This window comes from Melospiza melodia, chromosome 4 (genome assembly GCF_035770615.1).
Source record: "Melospiza melodia melodia isolate bMelMel2 chromosome 4, bMelMel2.pri, whole genome shotgun sequence".
Lineage (NCBI taxonomy): Eukaryota > Metazoa > Chordata > Aves > Passeriformes > Passerellidae > Melospiza > Melospiza melodia.
The window spans coordinates 58,857,337-58,880,503 of NC_086197.1; the positions used below are offsets into that span (position 1 = coordinate 58,857,337).

General features: G+C 36.3%; 1 long non-coding RNA gene across 1 annotated transcript; it reads right to left on the minus strand.

Annotated features, from left to right (window-relative positions):
- Positions 1–909: 909 nt before the first annotated feature.
- On the minus strand, positions 910–22,813 carry LOC134418064 (uncharacterized). Its single transcript, XR_010027671.1, has 5 exons — positions 22,762–22,813; positions 21,232–21,415; positions 5,637–5,734; positions 2,460–2,619; positions 910–2,367 (listed from the first exon to the last, which is right to left on the minus strand). It is a non-coding gene; the product is annotated as an uncharacterized LOC134418064 (long non-coding RNA).
- Positions 22,814–23,167: the final 354 nt, after the last annotated feature.

The window sequence follows — 23,167 nt, forward strand, 5'->3', positions numbered from 1 at the left end:
AGATTCCCTACTTATGACACTGAAACAGCCACTGTCACAGATCTCCTATCAAATATGACCCTCTCATCCCTAGGACTTTTACCTTCTTGGCTATGAAAAATTTCCTATATAGCTCCAAAGTCCATATTTCTTCTGAAGAAAGACCAAATGAGGCAAATTATAAAATATCCTTATTTTCTAACCCAGACTATAATACTGAGGTCCTGGTCTGAACACAGTTATTTATTAGTGTAATTACTATTCATCTTCTTATTACTACTAATTGGCCAAGTAGAAACACAAGTCTCTAGGGTCATTGAAAAGTCAATACAATAATTTAACTGCCATTTGAAAATAATTTTGCTTGTGCACTTGCAAGCAAACTAGGCTACATCAGAAAAGCTAAAATCTCAAGCTAAAATCTCTGCTTTACCAAAAATATTTTGCATCTTCCCAGCCATGTAAACCCACTGGCATGAGACCAATATTAATTCTGATCTAGTGGTGACACTAGAACTCAAAATTAACTCGGCTTTGATTTATATACTGCTATCCTTTCTTGCCTACCAAATCCAACTTCTTGCATAATATAATGTTGATAGCATAGAAAAGAGTGAGAAATCATTAAATGAAAGGAAGTGCATAAATAAATTCAATTATCATGCATAAAACATGCAAATGACTTAAAGACTGCATATGAAACTCTAGTTTATATTCATTAATCTCAGGTTGCACTTTTGAGGGAAAAAGAGACACTAATCTGATCCAGATTAATGCACTCCCAAATCTCCCCATTTGTTTTTAGGTGAGGGTTAAAATAGATGTATTAAAATAAACACAGCTGCTCACCTCCCTCAACCCTGTTTCATATATGGAAGAAACTGAAAACTATGATTGATATCATAGGTTTGAGAATCTGGGTTTCTCCTCAGGACAGCTACTTTTCTACTGTCCCTTTTTTTCTTTTTTTTTTTTTTAATGGAAGACAAATTTGTCTGCAAACTAGTCCAAAACCAAGCTAGTGGCTTGACACAGAGAGCAGGGTGGGAAGTGTTTGGGCTTGCCTAAATCATCCCCTTCTCTTCTCCCTGCCCTATCCTGAAAAATGATGCAGATGGCTCATTTTAAACCACGTGCAGTCACACCCAAAAGGGCCTCCATCCAAGGCTGCCACATTGCTGCTTCATTGTGTAGGAAAAGGGGATTCACAAGTGGGCTTATGCAGCCTGGCTTTGCTCACCCAGCCAGGAGGAACACGATACAGAATAGGGCCAAACACCTTTAACCTGCCACCTGCTCCAGGTTTCACTGCCCAGGGATTGCTCCCAGTCTCTGCCCAACCATCTGGCTATACAAACAGCAACCCCCCAGCCTCTCCTCACTTGCCCTGCTGGTGCTGGGTGCTGGTCCCTGTCACTTATCCCTGCCTAGGGAGCACTCAGGGACAAGCCCCTGAGGACGAGACCAGTACCTGCAACAGTGAACAAAGGGGAAGTGGAATTCCCAGGGCTGATCCTGCCCCAGGAAAAAGGGAAGCACGTGGAAGAAAGGTGCCCAGAAAGAAAAAAGAATAGAAGGTCCCATTCCCATCCACTGGGAGAGGAAGGTTAAACAAAGCAAACAAAAAAGGTCACCAAACTAATTTTGTGCTGAAACCAATGAATTTAGATTAGAGGCCCGAAGGGGAAAGGTTAGGATGTTATCAGTGACATAATTTCTCTTCCCTTTTGTTAAAATGATTGGATATTAAACCCTTCCAACACAATGGGACACACTTTCTGCAGGGTGGAGGGAAGCATTTGAAATCTTACATTTCTTTGATTACTTTTTACATATTATCCTCCTGAACTACAGACATTACACCACGAAAGCACAAAAACACATACATGTAGACTCAAACATATATTCACACATATGGTTTCAGACACAGACCAACTTCTGCTGACAGCCTGATTCAAGAGAGCTTTTTATTAGAATTAATTTCTGCATGTTTGCAGATGCTAAATTAGTTGCAATAAATAACAACAATAAGGCTGAAATCTGTGAACATCTTGACAAATATTCAGAGAGCTATTTAGTATACACTTAAAATATTCATTGCTCCTAAAAGAGAAAATGATCATACAGTAACCAAACCCTAAGTAAGAGCTAAAGATATTCACCTCATGAAGCCATTTCTCAACTAGCCCCTTGGCACTTGCTGGAATTATTCGCAGCACGAGCTCTACTTTTTCATTTTCTGCTGACTCCATGTGGGTAATTTCTCTCTTGTGATTAAAAGTGAGCTTGTCAATTCCTTCAAAGCATTTCCTTAGGTTGGAGGTGGAGTGGATCCTTTGTCTCAAAAAGGATTCTTAATAGATCATTGCAGCATCTAGGGAAAAAAACCTGGAAAATGATAAAAAATGAAGTTTAGAGGTATTTATATAAACATATTTTATACCAACACCAACACCAGACAGATGAAATGGACTGTTTACCTTGAAAAGAATAGTCTTTTCTCCACCAGATAATCATTCAAGGCCTTCCTGAATGTCATCCAAAAGCGATTCTGCCTCCTTCAACTTATCCAGCATCTGGGGCTGTGAGATAACCCTTGTGGCATTGGTCTCCTCCACTGACTCCCTCGTTATTAGCCTCCTGGTGAGTGAGATAGAATACAGTGAATGTAATAACCATACTTCACACAACAGGCTCTCTCTCTCTTTTAAATTGAAAATCCCCTTATTACAAAACAAGGGGTGTTCTTTCTCTTCTACCTTTAAGTAGGACTGCCACATTCATTGCTTTTTACAAAAACGCAGCTGCTTTTTAAGCTACAGATAAATAGAATCTGCTAGGCAGTAATTCTGCTCAGTCTGAATGTATTATTTTCTAAGTCACTTTGGTGAGGCACTTTTTATTATGAACTGGAATGAACAGGGAAAGTCCTTTTCTCCACTAATTATGACTATGCTTTGTTCTATACTATTAACTTACAATGCCAGATTGGTCAGCTTTTTTTTTTTTTTTCTTCCTTCAACCAGTTCAACAAATTACCATGCTTTTTCTGGGAAATTAGAGAGTTAATTAACAAGACTTTATGTACTAATGATGAAAATATAAATAGCACTGAACAACAGTGTATCAGTAACATTCACACAATCCCTTTGATATGCACAAGGCAAACTCCTCTTTTAACACCACTGATGCGTGGACAGGGGTTACGTTAACACAATCTACAAAAAGATTTGTTAAACTAGGTACTCTCTAACTGAAGAAAAAGGAAATCTGAAACACCATTTTTCATATACCTACCCCTAGTATACTATTATTGTATTCCCTATTTATGAAAATCAGGAAAGATAGAATAGAAAGAAAAGCTATAAACACATGAATCCAGGAAAGCATCAGGACATCTGTTATTTCCCACTACAAGACATAATGTTGTATGTTTGATTTGAAAGACACTTGTGGTTTGTTTGTTTTTAATTAACTACTTTAAGGAATGGATTAGTTTGCAAAGAAGATTTCAATATTCCCCAGTAACAATAAAAGCCAGAATATCATTCTGAGGTGCTGAGGCCTTCAGCAATCCATAATGCCTGGCTTTAACCAGGTAAGTAACTAAAACACAGCTACATACCAAGTGGAAAACAATACTTTTGGCTTCATGGTTGTCCATACAGACATTCCAAGAAATGCAATGTAAGCATATGAATATCACAACACAGATCCTTTTATGTACTATATAGTGTGCTGAATTGAATTGAAATAAATAAATGAGAAAAATATTTTCTCCTTAAAGTTAATTGTCAATACTTTTGAGCTGAAAACCATCAGTATGGTAGAAAAACCTGTCAGCAGAACTGCTGCTACCCAATATTCAGATTTGTAAATTAGAAAGAATTTTGGAAATAGAACTTGTTCATTGAAAGAAAATTCATATTGCCACCACCTTAATATCCCACTTGCATTGGGAGATATTTATGGTATATGAGAGATATTTATGATATGTTTTTCAAATACCTACTGAAAAAAAAATATAGATATAGCAACAGTGACATTGCTTTGAGAATCTAAAACTTGCTTCTTCCATTAAGTATTTCTCAGACCTCTGATCCTTGGTAAACTACAGAGCCTTTTGGGTTGCTTGTCTCCGCATCTAGAGACCAACCTGAATGCTGGAGTATCAGGAGAAGCCTAATTCATGTAGACTGAAAAACAGTTGATTCTACTAAAAAATAACTCTATCAGCAGAGCTTCCAAGATGTGAAAGTAAATGAACATATCTGTACAAACATTTATTTAACTTGATTTTAATACCAAACTGAGTGTTCATGTACATTCTATTATGTCCCTCCATATTATCTCTGAAACAAGGACACGATCTAGCATATTGCAAATTTAGGTATGTTATCTTCTGCACTAAACTAATAAAAGAATTTTGAAATGCTTATTCCTGCTTGATTAAAAATATAACTGGATCTGTCAATTTAGCAACATTTCTTTTCAGGAAGTTACAGCAAGGACACTAAAAAAATACCTGTGAATGTGAGAAGCCTTACCAATGTGGGGTACTGTTTTTCCTAAATTAATTTCAGAATTAAAGATATCCTCAGTAATTTTGTTGAGAATGCCATTCTTTCAGGCATGAAAGGCCTTCAAATTACTGATTATCCTACTTTCAACATAGCTAGTATCAATGGAGCACAATATATTTTGATTAAAAATGAACCTATTTAATTTTAGATTCATTTTGAATCAATTAAACACAGTGAAATAGTCAGATTCTACCCTGTGCTCATCCTCTGCTGAGCACTCCCTGAGAGCTTTTCACAATAGCCAGGGTTATTGTACAAAGTGATTGAGTGACTTGACAAACATTACAGCCCTGGCAGGGGCCCATTTACATACAGGGTCAAGATCTAGAAACTCCCAATTTTGTACTTTACCCATCTGACCATGTTTCCCTTCACTTCAGAAGAGAGAATCAAAATGAAGAAAAATTCATGAAAAAAAAAAAAAAAAAAAAAAATCAAACCTCCTATCTTTATCAAACCATTTTGTAGCTGCTCCTTTTCCTTACAACTCTATTAAGATAGCTAACATGGGAGACATATGTCTTCCAATGTATTACCTGCACGATTAAAAGGAAGTGTTTTACAGGTGCTTTTAGGTATGCATGCATTTTAAATATTCTGCAGATCATTAATTAGCAGATCACATACATATCTAAACACTGACTCAATATTTCAGGGAAGAGACAGCAGTAAAGTCCAGTTTTTTATAAATTTAAAAATAATTAAAGAAATATTTTGCAAAAAACATTCTTCACCTGTTTCTTGTGGAGTACTTCATGGAGTGCAATGAGAAACAAGACATGAGGAAATGGTTGCTTGTCTTTGTCACTTGAATCCTAACTTACTGAGCAGCTGTGTCTCTATTGTTTCTGAGCTCATATCATAAAAACTAATTAGAAATCAATTTAAGACAATGAACTTTAAACTTTACTTTTGCCTCATTATTCTAAAGTGGCACAGCTAAGTTGGAAAAGTTTTAAATAATGGAAGTCAGTGAAGCCTAAATCACACACAATGGTGAAAGCGGAGATGCGAGATGGAGATGAAATCTAAAAGCTAATTAAATTCAACAAGAGCCTCTCAAAGGCAACATACCAGCTTAGCCTCCCATGCTAACATTTCGTTTTGAAGGGTGCACTAAATGGACGGCCTTTCATGGCTGCAGTTTTCACAATATGATCCACCAGCTAAACCTGAGAGGGGAGGAAAAAAAAGATTAGATGCATGGATTACTGTACTGAATAGATGCCAAGGCCAAGATAAAAAGAATAGATAAGTTAGGGCTTCTGAGGAGCTAAATTTGAAGCCGACCGGCAAAACGGATTGAACTTTATTACCTCTAGTCACTGAGAAATTCCCTAGACAGTTGGATGTAATTTGAAAAGGTCAGAAAAAAAAATTTCCTTCACAGTATTATTGCTTCATGCTTTAAGGGTGTACGATTGTGAGGTGCCAGCTCTAATCATTTTTATTGACTTGCTCTAGAGAGACAGACAGATGCACAGGGAGTCACGACAAACAGATAAGACATACCCTACCTTTGTCTCCAGTTTTAGAACATATCACACAGTATTAGGTATGTTTTAATGTTACTCATTTCATTTTATCCTGTGTCATATCTGAGAAGAATTTCCTTGTTTCTCTAAGATAGCACAGGAAGGGGGAGGGAGGGAAACCCTGTGCATAACATCGGAAACTTGCTACAAATGTTCATATTTGATTTGAGCACTCATTGAATTCTATGTGAATCTGAAATACATAACTGGAATTCAGTAAGTGTAATAGGATTTTCTAGACGTTTTTAGGTATGCTCAGTTGATTTTTTTTTTCACCTAAAGGGGAGCAGATCTTACTGAATATATAATAGGAATGACCTTCAGCATACTGACAGTACAAGCTTTATTGCCAGTGTGGATGTCTTGGGGAAAAAAAAACCCAATATACAAAAAACCTCATGAAGAAACAGAAAACAAACCCACCCCAATTAAAGTAATTCAATTCTTTGACTTAGCATTCACAGATGCTTGTAATCAAATATAAACATTTGCTAACATTACAGTTACAGTCAATGTTTTGTCATGCAATTAAAATCAAAAGAAACTTAAGAACACAAAAGAAGAATTATCCAACCCAACCCCTGGAAAATTTTAATTAACATTAGATTTTCTTTTGCTCAGAAGATATTTTTCCATCCATTCATAATACAAGCATATGTATTCCATGTATACTGACCCTGAATGCACAGCAGAGGCAATAATTGGCCATTAAAGTACAGCTCTGTGAGTTTTTCTACTGTATTATTTAATAAATATTTTGAGGGGTTTATAACCCTCCTGCAAGCTGACTAAACTGTTTCCACTTGGATAAGAAAGCCATTTCCATATGGTCATGTTCCCTCCCTTCAAGCCCCGTACATCAGAGGGTAACATGAAATTGCAGCAGAAGAGTTGCATATATATATTCACTCCTCCAGCACTTTATGCCTCTGAAAGGAAGTAAGAAACAAACTGGTTTTTCCCAACAGAAGGAGTGACAGAGAAATTAAGTTCTGTTGTAAATTCTGACATAAGCTCAAAGTCGAACTCATGTACCCTATCAATCTTTTTGCCAAAAAAACCCTTATTCATCATGACAAAAATATTCGTTCAAGACACAAACATTTAATGTCCAAAGTCAATTTTCCAAAAATATTCCCCCATCAACATATTTTGATGCCATTTGCAACAAATTAGCATGATGTCATTCCCTGTTTACAAGACATTCACTACCTTTTTTGCTATTCCTTTTTTCCTGTCTCCTCAAGGGCAGCACACATAACAGAAGATTCATTGTACCACATATGGAAGGGGTAGATCTTTAAATGTTCCATATGACATCCCTCTCACTCTAAGACAAAAAACATGTGAGAAACTGATCCTATTATCCCTTACACATAGGTGACAGCACCCTCCACCTTTTTATAATAATTTCTATTATACTGTTTGCCTCCCATATGACAATTAGCCATGCTGATGATAAAATTGCACAAAATCCAAAATATTGTGAAATTGCACTGTAAGAATAGGTTTAATTAACCACCTAAACAGTTTGCTCAGAGAGGTGAGAAATGTTCACTTACTTCTAATCAGGATTTCATTTTAAACAATATTCTCACAGTTTGACAACAAATTATTTGGTTAGGTGCAGGAATCACACTTCTTTCCTTTACAGCCTTTAAGACTAAAGTGTTGTGATCTAAGTGGAACACCAGTTGGTGTAATAGGATCCCACCAGTAGGATGTCTTACTTTCCGTTTTTCTCTGTGCGACCAGGAGACTGTGGCATTTGTATATATTCAATTTGAAAATTAAGACCTTGCAATTGTGTGTTTTAACAATGAAAGAACTGTAGGTGCCTTTGTCTTGTGAACACTAGATTACTGAAACCCAGCCAGCATGTGATATTCACCAATTGAAAAAACATGAATCCACACAATATTTTTTTCTGTTGGAAGCACGTAACCATGAGGGCTACAAGGCAGGTATTCCCTGTAAGGCCTTTCACTTGAATGAATCCTGCCCTTCATTTCTGATACAAAGTTCCTCCTTCCCAAACAGCTGATAACAAAGGCAAATGCCATTTGTCTGTCCTGACCAACAACCAGAGTCCTCACAGGACTTGAGGGAGGGCTGCATTCTCATATTTATTTTACCAAAATTAGATATCATCCATGTATTCTTCAGTTTTGTTCTGACCAGCTGACATGCCCAAGCTGCATCCCTCTTCTTAAGAGGAAAAAGTCCAATCAAACAAAAAAGCCCAGGAAAACTAGAAGAACAAAAAGCTGGCTTCAGAGCATGCCCCGGACACAATCCTAGTTTTAGATGAGCTCCACCATCACTTCAACCTGCAGCAGGCCATGTTGCTCACATACATAGCTCATGCAAAAGAATTAGGTAACTATTTCACAGATGAGGAAGAAATGCTTGAGAGGTGGATATGAGTATAATTACTAAGATTAACTTCAGAAAGCAGTGTTAGGTGCTGGCTACTGGTTTTACTACTTCCAAATACTCCAACAGGTCTTCTTTCCGAATGGACTACCTGCTGGAAAAGGCTGGCGAGCTTGTTTGCTTGTGTGCTTTTGGCTTTACCTTTTTTGTTACGCTCAATATAAAAAGTTTCTCAATGAAGACATAGGAAACATTTCAGCGTCTTACATCATACTGGGCCAGCTAAACCTGTTTTGTATGCTTCAGAACAGGTCCCAAAGATTGATGGTCTTAAAGGTCTTTTCCAACTTAATGAATCTATGATTCTTTGTCAGTTAATCACTTAGCAAACATTTGCTTTCTCTTAAAAGCCACTCTATCATGTGTGTAATTTGAACCCGTAATTTTTTGCTATACAGAAGAAATAAAGCACTCTCAAAAAAGGCTGCAATACACTTACTAGATATAACATTTATGTCTTGAATGGCAACTCATTCTTAAAATAAAACAGACCTTCTTCAAGACATAGGAAAAAAACAACACTTTTGGATTTACTATGCATAATAGTATATTTTGCCAAATTCTCTCATGTGACCACTGATTCAGCTCCCAGCTCTAATATAATTAGACTTAACATGCAATAAATTAGGTTTGACAACAATGAAATGCAATTAAAATACCATATGTACTGCAGCAGAGATAACATTTTATGTAGGTTTAGTGGGAAGAAAGAGAAAATCCTTTCTTATTAAAGTTATAATGAAGGCACCTCAAAAAATATACATAGGTAAAGGAGGAATTTATAACTGATTTTTCTTCTCAACATTTCAGCTAGCAATTCACTGTTGGTTTATCATATTAATGAAAATCTAAACATTTGATAAAAAACAGTTGCTATAATTTGAATTTCCCTGTGTTTCTAAGAAGAAAGATGATTATACATTTCCAATCAGCAGTTGTTTAAAAGGATTCTCTGATAAGTTCTTAATGATTTGGGCATTGCACATTGAACTTTAGGCCCTTCACCATTTTTTCTGGAGAAAACTTAAATCAACTGTCAGAAAACATCTTTATTCAGGATATTGTTGAATCCTCTCCAAGTTGTACTCACTATAAATAAATATTTATAAAACTGAATGTCAATTTTTGTACATTTTTTCCTTTATATTACAACTGGTTTTGGAACTCAGACGATATAGGTGAGTAAAGTGGTTGGCTGTCCTACAAAAGTATAATGGAGATGCAGCCAAGGTTCTTCTAATGCTGTTTTTCATATCATCAAGAAAACTAGAATTTATATAAAGCAATACAGGCACTGTAGGTTTGTTTTTCCAATTTTGTGTTTATAATAGATGAATGTCTTTTTTTCAGGCCTCAGATTTCACTATGAGTGAAGGCGATTCTCTGCGCTTTCTACTCCAAAAATTGAACTCTGAAATAATTTAAACCAAGTAGCTGTGGTAAGAAAAGCTCTTTTTAAGGGCAGACTTTCTTTAACATCTATCATTTACCATTGAATTTAGGTATTCAATCATTTATTTTAAAGAGTTCTGGCTTTATTCTTTGGCTTTCTGTCCTGACACAGCACTGACCCATGTCCAGCCACACAAAAGGTAGAAGGCAGTTATATGCACTTTTTGCTGAATTTCCTTGTTTGTCAAGTGAAATTAAACTTTCAATTAAATAATACATACATATAAATATGTATACATCTATAAATGCATAATATATTACAAATAAAGCCATTGGTGAATGGTCAGGACCATCAAGAAGTCCTTTTACTTTGTACTGTATAAGCTGGAATGGATGCACCTGTTGCCCTGAAGAGTCTTCATTGAGTTAAGAAATACAGTGTTTTCATTATTTTGTAGCTGTCCACTGCAGCCTTGTAACATTTCAGTATTTGATCAGTTACAGCATGTTTGTCTTTGACAAACAAGACCAAGAGTTAAAATGGTACCATTCATATTTATGCCTTCCTTCTATGTCATGCTATTTATAAGAATGGGGCTTTTTTTCCTTTACTTGTATCAAATTAATAGCTGGAGTCCCCAGCTCCTTCCAGCACAGACCACAACCAAACAAAATCTCTACTTTTTTTCCTCAGAGACCTTATAACTGAAGTGGAAATGAAAGAAAAACATAGTGACTTGCCTAAAATCTTTCTTTTATCTCTCTTTCACACATGCATGGACTTACAGAGTCTAAAGAGAAGAAAGAGACCTTATAGAGAAATACATGGAACAAGTAAAGAATCAAAGTTCATACAATAATGAGGAAATGGGGAGAGAGTTAATATTGTGCATAACATTTTAGAGCACACTAGCATTGTTGAAGGCAGACTCAAACTGTATAGGTACAAAAGGAAAAGGACAATCAAAGCAAAAAGATTTAAAAGTTACACAATCTAACAAAAGAAAAAAAAAAGGCTGGGTAAAATATTACCAAGATTTGATTTTACACATCTGAGAGCTCATGCGCTTGGAAGGAAGTATTTTGTTGCACTGGGAATTTGTCCGAGTTTTATTCCTTCTTTCCAAAAGTAAAATTTCTAATCTCATATCCAGAGAGAAAATTAACATAAAAATAGTCTCTGATTTAAATACAGTCTAATACTACTCTGGGGACTAATAAGCATACAGATAATTTTCGTCTAAGGGAAAAAGCACTGCTTAGGCTGTTTGGAAAAAGACACTGGCAATTGTTGGAATGTGCTCCAAATGCCCCCAAAATGGTCAACCAAAGTGGAATTGTCAAGAAAAAGAAGAGAGAGATGGTGAGAGTTCTGATGCATTTTCTGTGTGATCTTCACAGCCATTTTGATGGGCTGTGCATTTGTACATGCATACTCATGAGTATGCCAAATACAGACAGAAACACGTTTGTTATACTATGCAATCACAACTTTCAGACAGCCTTTTTCATTACTTTAAATGCAGTTAGGCATATTTTTATCTGGTCTTGCAATTTTCCTTCTGAGAACCTATAGGCTTGGAAAAGCCATTATTCAAAAATCATGTCTCTTGCAGCAGGTACTCAAGTTAAATGCTCTGAGTTTATGGCAACATAAAAATGCCACACACGGACTGGTTCATAACTGCTGTGCAAGCATCAGTCAGTGCATACATACACACTCATGAAAAATCAAACTAAATTCAAATACTCATAATGTTCATGCTATTTCTCAGCTGGCACAGCTGACGATTGAAACCTGAAATGGTTCAATAATAGACATTCTAACATAAGAAAACTTACAAACTTACATTGAAGCTTTACTCATTTCATGCCAGTTCTGTCTGAAACAGGAACTGGCCCAAAGTATGAACTTCATAAGTTTACACAAGTGCACACACACACACACAAACATATATACAATATCTGCCAGAAGAAAGGGTTGCATCATTGTCATCAATGATGAGGAATGTAGATGGGGGAAACAATAATAAATGAGGGACTGTTGAGGAGAGGTAGTGAGAACAAAGCTATGTGAGGTTGAAAAGAAGACATCTCTAATGCCATAGACAAAGGAGCTAATGAAGTTTTCTAAGAAAGGAATTTATTGACATAGCTTGAGTCTTCCTTTCTGACCATATTTCTGCAGAGACATGCACAACAACACAAAAACAGACTATCTATAATGTGGCAGAAGAGGTGGTACTGACCTGCTCTGTTTTTCCTTCTCTTACTATATTGTGTAGTTTTAGATAGTTGAAAGTTATTTTAGATTAAAAGCAAATTGTTTCTAATTAGTGTAAAGAAATACAAGAGGAACAATTTAATCTGTGTTGAACAATAGAGAAAAATTTAGGAAATCTAATTTAAAAGTAAAATTAACAAAGACAAGTGATGTGAAAAAGAAATTTTTAGTGTTCAGCCTTGATTTGATGGAAGTTTGCAGATATCATAGAGTTATTACACTTGCCCTTTTGACATACATATGGTGGCTTTAAATATAGACATGAAGTTAAATTAATGAATGAATAAATGAAGGTTGAAGCTGAATCTGAGCAGAAGAGGCATAAGAACATCTAGCAGAGAAAAGAACATGAAAAAGTTCACATACAAAGTGAGTGTGAATCCAGGACAGCACAGAAATTGTTGATCAAATAGGAATTTGCAAGACGTTTTGAAATCCATGCTGACACAAGACACAGAAAAAAAAATTCACTCTTAGTGATAGCACTCCCAGATGTCTAGAGTAGCCTAGTAGAATAACACACTTTGGGTTTGCCTTTCAAAAGTAAAGGAAATTTTTTTTTCAGGTGCATAGCATTACTCAGACACTTTTAGAAAGACAGAGCAATTCAGTATAATGGAGACCAAACTAAAACTCATGGTCAGCCTTAAGAGCTTTAAATAGAAGAAAAATATGATCAACTAGAAAAATCAAAATTACCCAAATTGTGTACCAAGCACAAGGAGAAAGGGACAGACATGAAAGAGGATCACGGAAAAGGATGAGGTGAGATACAGTGATAGCACAGAAACAGAGTGAACGTAAAATAGCAACTGGACTATAAGAGAAAAGGAGTCTGGGGAAGGGGGGACAAAGAATCTGGAAGAGACTAGAGGACTTCACTTCTGGAAGGCTCTTGAAGGCATTTTTAAACAGGGATCCTTCATACCAATGGATACTTTAAGATGCAATGTGAAAGAGAAAGAATGTGTAATATGTGCTTCCCTTTTTCGAGGGGAACGTTAATTGCTTAATGTTGTACAATGAACTTGAAAAATAGCGAGCATTTAATTGTGAAATAGATTTATACTAAAACTGACCTTAAAAAAGCTCAGGTGAGTAACTGAGGTGTAAGTTATTTTTTGTAAGTGCACTGTGAGGCGTTTTAGTAAACTTAGAACAAAACAACTACTTCAGAATGCATCAGATTTCAAAAATTCAATGCTGGAAATTAAAATAGTTATTTAAAATGTCAAAAATTATCCATAAAAGCAGAAGATGCTTTTTGACTTGGACTCTATAAGAGATTCCCCAAAGCAGCAAGAGCAGTCTCCTTGTTTTGAGAAATAATTTAAAAAGTCAAAGAGGTAGCCCACAGAGCCAAAATGGACATATTAATTGCTTGGAAGACCAGAAACATTGCCCTGATTTTGTAACCAAAAAATCTCTGGAATCCACTGGAAATGTCCAAATAGAGGGGATGAATATATATAGTCACTCAACTCATCCACAGAGGGGAGACCAATACAGCACAGTGTCTCATCTTTCTTTCCAAGTCAACCCTGTATGACAAGAATTCCAATAATGTGGACTGACAAATAAAAACCCAAAGGCATTTGAGGTGGAGATGAAGAGAGAATTTCTGCATTAGCAGCAGGTTGGTCTTTCTGTTGTAGGAAAAAAAAGGGCAAAATTCAACATGAATGGTTAAGTAAGTAGCAAGACAGATGATTTCAAATCAAATATATAAATAAATTGTGCTAGAAACCATTTCCATTTTTAGATGGGCTTGTTCCCGACCAGAGATGTAATGTCATTGCACAAGGTGGGAATGTAAAACTGGTAAAGGTGATGCTGAGTGAGGAGAATGAATCTCCTTTTCTATTATTCCTCTTTGGTTCATGTCTGCTGTTCAGGTTAAGTACATTTCATAAGAACCAAGTCTTCTGGATACTTCAGATCTTTTCATGAGGGTGCTTATATCCATGGCTTTCACATGGACTATGCAAAAGTTTCACGTTTCAGTTCCAGTTGACCAAAAGTGATCTATTTTCCATAGGAATTTGATGACCACTCACTTTTATTGATGCAGATTTTTTTTTGATTATTAAAAGCAAAACAGGCAATTAGTCATGACACTATGTTCTTTTTCCTGCATGATTTTTGTGTCCTTATTTAAGGGTTGACTGCAGAGCTCATAAGTATTTATTTATTGTTATTTGGTTAGTCTATGCCTAAACAAGCTAATTTAGGGACTAAAGAAAGATATAATCTTAAAAAATGTTATTGTATCTCTTCAGTAAGCGATTTTATACAAATTCTCTAGAATGCATAGCAAGTGTCAGGAGATATCACACACAATTGACACTGTTGACTGGAAACAAGAACCTGTTGCAAGGCTAAGTCAGCTTTTGCAGCTGTATCATATAGATGCCCTAAGTAACAGCTGACTGCTGCCACCAAGATTCTGGCCTGAACTTCTATTTTAAAGGCCAAAAGCAAATACTGCAGACTTCTTTCCCACTGATTTTGCTCTCAAACAATGGTAAAGGTCAAAGTTAGGAGAGATTTTCTATATCAAGTGTTGTCTTTCTTTAAACATTTATGTGGAAGTTGCTGCTTTATTTTCTATGGGAAAAAAGGCCTTAGCAGATTCTTTTAAGCTATGGGTTAATCCATTCTTTCTTTCATCTACCAGTTTATTTGAAGATCATCAACTGCCCAAAAGATCTTGTCTATGAATCATTTATTCCAGAAATTTGCAAGTGAGAGCAATGTCTGGATCCAAATTTTCATGACTTTTTCCAAATCCATCCTAAAACGAAATTTTAAACTTTGGATTTGGGTGTCTCCCTCTTTCTGTGTTTCATGAGTTGATGCTTCTCTCTCTCTTTTTCTCTTTCCAATACTTCTTGCATAAAGAAGTCAAGCTCTATTGAGGGTGGTGAAGTACTTGACATTAAATGGTCTAGTATAACATTTTATGACTCAGAGCTCCTGATAAATGTGATTTATTAGGGATAAAAGCTTTTTCCTGGGTCAGATGTCTGCACTGAAGAGACAGTTCATTATAGAGGATCACTCATATTTAGCAATGTAATAGGAATGAAGCAATTTTTTTATCATAGTGGTCCAAATCTGACTTGTACCACTACTGTTCTCCTCTTCAGCCAGAGTAAATTGTCAGCTGAACAATGAAGGTACCTGGAACTAATTTATTTAGGAAAATGTTCCATCTGTAAAGCCTCTGCTAATGGAGTACAAGAGGCCATGACTAAAGGATTCAGGTATAAAGTTTAAGACCTTAGATAATTACTTGCAGAAAGTATCATCAGCTCTACGTGTCAACTTACACAAAAACAGAACTATTGAACCTTTTAAAAAGGAGTATTGTGTTCACAAAACTAAAGTAACCAGGACAATTTCTATTCACAATACCAGTGGAATAACAGAGTCAAAAGAGTTCTCTCTCTAATTGCAACACACAGAAGAAAGTAGATTCCAACCAGCTGAGATCAAAAGTCTGACACTCTTTATAACTATAACTGTAGCTACCTACATTGAGCCAGGACCACTACAAATATCTTGAGAACATTTGTGAAAGAACTGTCCAAAAAGGAAAATTAGAGCATTACAAGTCCAATTATTATTTTGGTACAAATAGGTGCAGTACTTACAACCCCTGCTTTTCATTTTGTCAAGACATTGTGCATAAAGCTTCTGATGGAATTACTGAATTTCACATGGGAGCTGACCCCTGAATATTTAAGCTCTGAAGCAAAAGAATAAATGGATTGACAACTGGACATATGCTGTGTGGCAGCTGATCTATATTAAGAGCACTTATGCTCTAGATATTATTTTGTACTACTTTAAGATTTATTTACAGGTTTGCATCCAACTGAACTACAAAGAGGGATTAAGTGCAATAATGGAATACCTTAATCTCTGCTGCTCTAAATAAAATTAGGAAAATTTGTCAGATTAGTGCAGTTAAAAGTCTTTCCACGACACACTGAAACATGTAGCTCAATTGTCCTATTATATGAAAAACTGCATTTTTTTTTAATTCTTGCAAAAGGAGAAATCTCTGCTGTTGCAAAAGTTCTTTTAATGAGATCTGTTTAATCTTTCTGTTATTTGATTTTATTCCATTTACTATCTAGCCTTATTACATTTGCAAAATAGCTTGTTTATCTTCATTCTGGGAAAGTAGGTGCCTATAATTTGTAAATATGTCAGTCAAAAATAGACCAGTTAGATGTTCCTGGTTGGCACATTGTCAAGACACACAATAAGGGAGGCTCCCTCCTCTCTCTCACACACATTCACACACACTCCTTTCTCTCTCACATACACACACTCAAAAATGTATCCAGTAGAGTAAAATATTCACATTAATACTGGAAGCGATGGAGAAGAACCCTGGTCGACATCCCATCTGTTCCCTTGAATTAAATTTAGAATTCATATGTAATATAGACATTTCTGTCTGAATATCATAAAGCCCTGACACATTCAGGGTTTCATTAAAAAGCTCTGAGATGTGACTTGAATAACAATCTGTCTTAGCTAATTAGTATTTTCAGTTTAGCATATTCACTTTCAAACGTATTGCTGTTTGCACATGGTAATTTAGGTAAACAGAGCCCATCCACAGCTGCATCAATTAACACTGCTAATCAAAACTGAATTCAGGTAATTAGGCACATTTATGCAAAAAATGTGTAATTTGTGGGGAAAGCTAGATTCTTCAGTAATATTTCAATAAGTAGGAGTCTCTTTTTGCAAATAAGGCAAGAATATAGTGATAAATCAGCTCTAACATATACATGATACATAGTCAGTCACAAATATCTAAATTAAATCTCACTAATTGGTCTGTATTTTCAGAAATTTGACAATATTTTTTTCACATAAATGCTTTCCTCAGTATTCCTACACAAAAGAATGGATTGGTTTCTGATGGAAGTTTTAGTGCCTTTAAAAGTTAATGTTTTCTCAAGCGGTTTTTGAACTGTTGAACATGATGGTCTGAGTTGTTCTCATTTTCAGACAGGAAAATTTTAATGAGAAAGCCTTCAACTCAATAAAAATTTTAATTTCTTCAAAGAAGGCACATTTTGGTTTACTTGAAAGAAAAGCTAGATATTTCTACCACCATCCATTTCAAGAATGTAAAGTGGTACATACCTCAAAAATGTCCTGCCTTGACCTACAAAGTTTCACGTCCTTTCCTTCCCTTTCTCTCACTTAATCCAAAATTTGAAACCCTCCAAAAACTTCAAAAAAACCCCCAAACCCAAGCAGTGTAAGAAACTGCATATTCATAAGAGAATTTTAATTTCTATTGAAATGGAATGAAGAAATGTTCATTGAAACATTACACTCCAAGAGTTTTCATATGCAGCTATTCAAGATATTCAAATTCAATTCTCTGTTATGCACACTTTCAGAAAGCTACACAGGTCTGATGAACAAGGAATGCAATTATCAACTTGCAGCTAATTTTCCATGATGAAAAGAAATACCTAGGCAATTGCTGATTTTTAACAGAAGCCTAAAATTAATCTGCAGGTTTTGTATCTTCTCTCCTATTTGAAGCTAACTCTGGGGGAAAATATGCAATACATTTTGTGCAGATTTGCAACATGGAATGTTCAGCTTCTGCTAAATACATCATTGTGAAGAAAAAGAATTCTTTACAACTTTAAGGTCTAAGCCTAAGTAGCTACTGAAACTGCAGCGTGTTTTCCAATTATATGTAATGCAGTGCATATCTCACTATTCAGAAACTTTTCTGTATATAGAAAATTGCAGTTTGTTCCATTATAAGATTTTTTTTTTTAATGCTTCAGTTAAAATGGCTTTAAACCTGCAATTTTCATTTAGCTATTGGCTGAGTAACATATTGAAAGAATATTGAAATGAGATGGAAGAGGAAAAATGAAGCCTGTGGCAGGAGCAAAATTTTGAGGTGTTTTCTTTTCAAGTAATCGTAATGACTACTGCTAATGTTAGAAATGCTGAACAAGATAATTTCTAAACAATTATGCTACCAACATAAAAATACATGAAGTTCCCTATGCCATTCACACTGGGAGCAATAGTGGGGGCAAACGAGATTTTAACTGCACATTTTTGGGGTTTTTTTCAAGAGAGAAACATCACCTATATGACATCACATGCTAAGCACCTCACCGATGTCTCACGTGACTTGATAACATTGGCACACAGTGAAGATCATCAAAACAATCTTATGTGACCTTTGCCAAAGCGATGTCTTTGAAAGAACCTGCTTGATAAATGCTTTTCCAAAAGAGCAAAGCAAAAGGCACAATGACTAACGGTGTTTATTTTAGGTGTTATGGTCTGTAGGAAGTGAGGACAGTGACAACATCCTTGTTGAGGGAGGAGGTCCCTCCTCCACCAGCCACATTGTTAGCCCTTTTTTTTGCCTAAAGTAATCAGGTATAGTAGTACAACAAACTTCCCAGAAATACTTTACTACACTGGCCTGCCTCTTCAGCCTGACTGCCTCAGAAAATGTAAGGAGACACAGTTAGGAGTATCTCTTCACTAAACACATATGTATTTAGCACACATTATTACCTCCTCATGAATTTCCCTGATGCACCTCCCATTTGAAAATTTAATACCATGCTAGAGCATCATTATTTCATGTGATTTGGAGGGGGTTTTCCCACAGAGGTTTAAGAAATTTATGGCAGTATTAGCTGATAACAGACAAGGAAATAATGCCTATCTCAAAAGAGAAAATGCTATATATGAATGTTGGCTGGTAAATAGATGTTTCTGACAGATGTAGTTCCATTTTTTTTCTGTCCTGCATTGCTCTGCTGTAAAATATGGAAAATAATTGAGGCATCTTTCTACTAAAAATATTTAAAATAGGATTTTACATTCCAATTCCCATTAATTAAAATACAATGGATATGTATGACTACAAAAATCTATAAATACTGTTTCCCTCAATTTAAAGAAAAGTTTCATCCTATTATAAGCACTCAAGAGCATTCCAGAATTATAAGCAAAACAATAAATAGTTGAAGTTATTTATTTTTTTCACAGAGCATGCAACTCATTATTCATAACATAAAAACTGTTGAAATGCTTCATGCTCCAGGTATTCATATGGTTAATTCAAGAAGATGCAAATATTTTTAGTTTGAGAAAAGCAAAAGCAAGAGCTAAAAGCCAACAATTAGTACTCTACACTTTACATGAGGAAAAAAAGCTCAATAATTTGCAAACGTTGAAGGAAGTGCTGGTTCCATAATTAAAAATCAGCCAGAGATCCTTTTGGCAAATGGATCTCTTTGTTAAACATCTCACTAATCCAAGCCTGAAGGTATAATTCAGTACCCTGGAGGATCCCCTCTATACTTTTGCCAGCTGTTCCATTTAGGTCACTCCACCACAAGTTTAGCTTTTATCTATTCCTCACTTTCTTCGCTGGGTCCCAGAAGCAGCAACCCATCTCTCTGAAGGCTGTTTAAAGTGTAAATGAAAAGACGAGACAGAAGTGAGCTGCTACTTCAGGGTCCTTAATTTCTGAACTGCAATTCCTTGGACTTCCCTACCTTGACAGATGCAATATGAAAATCTTCCTTGATAAAAAGTGAGGAGATAAACTGAATATGGAATGCAGATGGCACATTCATTATCATTTTAATGCTTTACAGCTGCATGAAAGAATAGGAAATTTTACTAGGCAGAAAGTCCACTCAAGACCAAACAGTTGTAGAAGCCCTTCTGCCCTTCAGCCCAATTCCCAGCACTACTGCTGTTGGCATGCAAGCAAAAGCCTTCAAAGAGCCATTTTATCTCTTCTCAGGTGGTCAGGGAGAGGTGGATTCAAGCACAGGAAATAAAAAGAAAGAAAAAATAAGGCAAAAAAAATCCTGCATAGTCTGATCCAGTACAGTGTATGCCAAAGACCATGAAGATTCCTGGGTGCAGACCTGACTCTCTTGCCTCCCTCTTCTGGACTGGCAGGTGAAGAAAGGAGACAGTAATCCTTGAGGACTTGTTCACACAAGTTAAACCAACCCCAAATAACAAAACTACTTCTAGTTTACCATTATTTTAGTGCTTTTAACAAAAATATAATTTCCTAACAAGGCAACAAAAATATGTGAACTGGATCCATTTATAACGGATGGAGGCAGTGTAAATTTAAGTCCTCAGAGAGTCATTATAGTCCTCCAGAAGGACTTTTTGACAGTATGCTGCTTTATAACAACACCCTGATCTCATACCCTGCGGAAGTTAAGTGCAATTCATTATAGAACAAATCACTGCTCTGACATTAAATTTTTCTGCTAAACAAAAATAAAGAGTCACGCCGATACTCTGGGAGGAATTCCTAAGTGTTTAACTTTTAATGAAAGATTTATAAAAAATTCAGCAAGCATATTACTGAGGTCTTTCCAATTCAATATTAAGTAATAAAGTTTGCACACCCAGATACAAACTGTAATGTGAAGCAGTATAAGATCTATTGGAAATTAACTTTCTAGATATTTTAAAGTGGTGTTCAGTAGCATAGCCACAGCAACTCCAACAACCATCTGCAAGACATTACACATGCAAAGTAATCCCACAGGTTTTAGACATCTACTAAGATCATGCCCTGATCCTACCCATCCAGCATGACATACTGGCTACAGCCTAAGAAGCAGCTTGTTCACCCTTGCAGGAAGGATGGGAATCACATCTCTGAAGCAGCGCAGCAATTCACACACCTGCACTCAGCCTGTGCTGGAGGAAGCGCTCTGTCAGTCAAAAGTACAGTTCTGCAAGCTCGTACATCTGACGTTTAAGGATCGGGGAGAAGGAAAAAGCATCTCAAAGAACATGGATGCAGCTCAATTTCTAATTCTGCCACGGCTCACACAGGTGAGCAACCCATCTCCGGCACGCCGTCCCGCGAGGCTGGGCAGGGACCCTCACCTGTGTCACCTGGCCCGGGGTCTCCGCTCGCGGATCGAGCACATCCACAGTGGCTTGCGCCGCTTACCTCGCTGACGGCTCCATGCTCTCCTGCCGGCATTCCTGCACGCCAAGGCTCCTCGCAGGCACTGCTCCCAAGCTCAGCATCCCCGTGGCACGGCTGCTCCGGCGGGAGCCAGCACCGCAAAGGCAGGTTGCCACTGGCCAGTTCCACCGCAGCCCGGCCGCGCGCTGTCTGCAATCACATCTCGCTGAGTGCAAAACGAAAATTAAAAGGTTTTTTTCTCTTACACTTAGAATAGTATGCTATATCATTTGTGTTTGCATTTAAATTGGACAGAATAATTTACTACTGGCTTTTAATTTCAGAAGGGTTAATCACCTCAGCAAAGGTCAATCAAACTTTAATCTCCAATAAAATTGCAGTAGCTTCAGTCACCTGCAGGACATTTATTATATTCCTATTTCCATGCAAAAGGATGCATCACTAATCTTCTAATTCTTTACATTAGCACATTTGCCATTAACATTTTACTAAAATTATTAATTCCTCCAAAACTATTACAAGGGCTCATTTCTACACATCTCAGAAGATAATCCTGTTAAAAACCAGCCACATCTACTGTGACATTGCTTTAGTTGTCTGCTCTAATCCTCACAACCATTTGATACTCCAACTGAGTTCTAACAATGCACGAAGTCTCAATTACAGAAAATATTACAGGCTTTAGTTTAGAACAACAATATACTGTTTTAGTAACTTAATCTTCCCTATTGTCTGCAATCACAATACTAATCTATTTTGTCACTGCTCACAGCATTTTCTATTCAAAACAAAATATAGATTTTTAATTTTGCTTAGCAGCTCTTGAAAAGCAATAGATTTACAAGGATAACTTAAAATCCATTACCGAGGATAGGAAAAATAATGATGATAAGAATATGTTTCCGGCCTGCAGAGAAGTATTTCCTCGCAAAACAGAAGTCTCTTTTGGGGTATAACCCATTAAAAAAACAAAGAAATAACAAAAAAGAGTAGCTGGTTCTTTAAATTTGATCTCCTAGTTAAGAACAATTTATCTGCTATTAAATTGACTGAGAACTGCAAAGTCTCTCTGAAAAATTCATATCAGCATTAGTTTTAAACTACCACTGCAATAATATCAGCTCAAAATTAGAAAATTGTTTAACTCAAAACAGAAAATTATCCAATAAAAAGAGCACATCTCCTCAAAAATGTTGGTTTTAGATAAACATCTGCTATGCTAGCTACTGAACAATACGTTCCTTCAAAAGTCTACTGTAACAATTCCATCTGAATGCCCAGAGCTAGTTTACCTGTAAAGACATAGAGAAAAGCAACAGAAAACTCAGGGAGAGCTCGTTAAAGAACCGAAACAAAACAAAAACAATTCATTTCCCAAATTTTAGAAGCTGGTACCAAAAAGTCAGAATTTATTGGGCAGAAAAATACTAATACCACCAAAATAAATGACTCTCCCTTATCCTCCTACCATGGTCATATTAGCTCCTGCCAGAAATAAATCTTCTGTCTATTTAAAATGGATTTTTTAGCCATAATAACATTTTGACATACCGTAATGTAAACAAACTGTTCTTTCCCATCCCAATATTTCCTTCTCTGTCTGTCTCTCTGTGTCTCCGTCTCTCTCCTCTTTTTGTTTTAATATATGGCACACAGACAGACACACGCCCCCGTCACTGTCAATATGCACACTCATTAGCAATATGTCAGGCTGGCATTTTCAACACACTCCAGAGCATAACTGAACTACCACACAGTGCACACACACACACGCACGCGTTAAAATACAATTGCAGAGAAAAAGAGCTCAGTGGAACAATGTTTAACTTGGAAAGCTAGGCAAATATACAAAAGGAGTAAGTGAGATTCTCAGGCAGTATTTTACAAAGGGACTGCGAATTCCCAGCTATCATCATCAATGCTCCCCTCTTTTCATACACACAAACAGACACAAATA